The 2,967-nt window shown below is 35.0% G+C and overlaps 1 protein-coding gene across 1 annotated transcript in view; it reads left to right on the top strand.

The window, feature by feature from the left end:
- The window catches only part of LOC107700451 (immunoglobulin superfamily DCC subclass member 4-like), a 111,448-nt gene that overhangs the window by 9,894 nt on the left and 98,587 nt on the right, over positions 1–2,967 (top strand). The window lies entirely within an intron of this gene.

The following is a 2,967-nucleotide window of genomic DNA, read 5'->3' as shown; positions in this document are numbered from 1 at the left end:
ACCCAGAACTAATCGAGCCGTTTGTGCCAGACTGGGGAGAAAGGTTATTAGGTTTTATTAGTTTTTATTCAGCAAGGATTTTTAAATTGATAGAAACAGTTGTTGTTAGAAAACATATCTATTTTGAATAAATGCTGGTGTTTTTAACTTTTTATTTATCAATGAACCCCAAAAAAGTATCACAGGTTTCAAAAAAATAAATAAAAATTAAATTAAATAAAAATAAAAGCATCACAGAAATAAATTAAATTTTAAAGTATATTAAAATAGAAAAACGTTCTTTTAAATTGTAACAATATTTCCCAAAATTACAGTTTTTCTGTATTTTTGATCATAAATGCAGGCTTGATGAGCATAAGACACTTTCATAATGCAGCATTATTATCAAAAATGGTAACATAATAAAGTCCTTTCACGTCACCATTTCGCCAGCCTACACTTCACATAACAGGCCTGTAGGTGGCACTTGGGCTTCATTAACTATGATAGTTTCATGAAATAGTAAACGGTATAGGCTATCATACATAAATATAAGTGAATGGAATACCGCTACCATTATTGTGACTTTTGGCGCTGCATGGTTTTGTGCAGTGCTTTGTAGTCATTTAGCATCAGACACAAATACACCGAATGAGCAATGATCAATATTTATATGTAAATAAAAGCTTATTAAAATCTATTCATCATTTAAAGCGAATGTGTCTTTTTAGAAGACTTGGATTAAACCAATTTCAAAGCTTGAAAATTATTGCCTTGAAAAAAAATGTACATACAAAAAAAAAAAAAAAAAAAAGTTTAAAATATTGTTTGGTTTATTTTTTCCTTCCGTCAACCCACTCACTGAAAGAACTAGCCTATATGGCTCGAGAGTCTAGGCTTCCGAACAGACTGTGGAATATCAGTCACGCAAAAGGCACGCAACCCATAGCAACGCCTCAGATTGACAGATATGTAAAAATTGAGAGGAATTTTCCGACTTTTGAGAGATTAGTTACTGTTTTGTACACATTGTCAGGTTAATTATAATTCAAATGCATTTTTTTTATTGACCACAATATCATTGCTATTTGTCTGAGAGGGGCACTTTTGAATAATTTTGAAAAAGGGCAGGGGCTTGAGCCCCCAAAGCCCCCCCTTCTGCACGTGCCTGCTAAAACTATTTACATATCCAATTTCTTCAAGATTCCTCAACGTTAGTAAATTATGACAGAATTTTCATTTTTGAGTAAACTATCCGTTTAAAGTTCTCTCAAGTGGGACAGCAAGTGGGACAATCAGCATAGATGTCAAAGCAGGTTTGTGATTTTTATTTTTATTTTTCACTGCATTCCCTTTTCTATTAGTTGATAATTGACTTGTTTGCTAACATACAAACTACCAAGAACATTCAAGCCTTGCCAAGGTCCTCGTAGCCAAAAGCCTGGAAAATATTTTTAACAAAGCTGAACTTTTATTAATGGCCTTTACTGTTTGTAATCGTATTTGATTCAATTGCCTTGCTTTTATTGGACAGCTTGCTGTTAAGTGGTAGCCAGAAATGTTTCCCTCACCGTGATCAACATCCACAGCATGGACAGTTCTAGGATGTCATCCTCATGGGGGCTTAGCCCTCAGTGAGAATGTGTAGCTAGAGACCCCTGCCTAAGTGGTGCCTATTTGTAAATCAGCACCACTATATTACTATATAGTAAGTCAAAAGTAGCCTGGTGGTACTTAAATTGGCATATAAGTCAATAGGAAAAAAATGTATAGATGATAAAATGATACCAGTCTTTCTGGATATATACAGTATATATACTGTTTTTGTGTCACAGAATGTAGTTTTAAGAGTCTTTTAGGCGAGAATGTACTTGTTTAGACTTCAAATATGTGGTTTGTTAGTAAAGAAAACGGCTATTTGAAAATTAAATTTGCTTCAACTTTTTCGGAGATGTGAGGTCCAGGGTGTCAGCGGCTGTTCAGCGCACATGAACCCGCTGAGAGCAGCCTCACCTCGGCCAGATCTTCTGGAATTTGCCACTGGCTGTGATGTCTTCATAGTGGTTAAACATGAGAGATCATTTGTTTTGGGTAAATCTAACTGGCAGTCTTAATCTATTATTTGTTTCAAAGCAAATACTTTTGGTTGAGGGCAAAATCTCATCATGTTATATTTTATGTAACTTTAATGCTGTCAGAGTGCTGCCTTTGTACTTTTGAATGAATTGCCTAGCAGCTTTTATGATTGCTGTTCTTGTTGTTTATTAAATATTATTAAATAAATAATATTTTATATAAATAATAGTAGTATTTAATAAAAGTATTTACCATTGAGAATCGGTGTGTGTGTTCTTGATGGTGATTTTAGTTACATTATTCCGCCATTAGATGGCGACGAGACTGTTTTTATGAGTGAGTTAGCAGTAAAGACTTTTATTTTGAAAGAGACTGAAACCGAGTTGTAAACAAGTAATTTCTTTTTACTTTCAACTAGGGATGCACCGATCCGATATATCGGGTGTCGGCTCCGATAGTGCCATTTTTCTCGGATCGGGTATCGGTCAGAGAGGGCCGATCTAAATCAGAGATTTTTTTATTAATTTTTTTTTTCCCGATTGTGCGAATTATTCTGTGTTACTTCTGAAGCCATACGATAGCTTAATGTGAGCTACATATGAATATTTAAGTCATTACATTAAAGTTCACACAAACTCTTTTCTCCGCTGTGGCTGTCAGTCATTCTTTCAGCCTTTAAACCCTGGTCGCATTCGGTTACAGCAGTCAGTCTCGAAGATCATTCTGTGTTCCCATTATACTTGATTTGTAAATACATGTCTACATACGCCAAACAGCCAATCAGGTAATCAAGCACACTTTTGAACAGCTAATCATGTTATGGGGATCATATTCTACAGCAGGGATGTTCAATTAATGATCCAAAAGGTCAAGCCTCTGCATTTCCTTCCCAGTGGAAGTCTTTATACAGAG

The sequence above is a fragment of the Sinocyclocheilus anshuiensis genome, unplaced genomic scaffold (genome assembly GCF_001515605.1).
Source record: "Sinocyclocheilus anshuiensis isolate Anshui unplaced genomic scaffold, SAMN03320099.WGS_v1.1 scaffold154, whole genome shotgun sequence".
Taxonomy (NCBI): Eukaryota; Metazoa; Chordata; class Actinopteri; order Cypriniformes; family Cyprinidae; genus Sinocyclocheilus; species Sinocyclocheilus anshuiensis.
The sequence above is the reverse complement of the archived record's forward strand: the minus strand, read 5'-3'. Positions and strand labels throughout refer to the sequence as shown.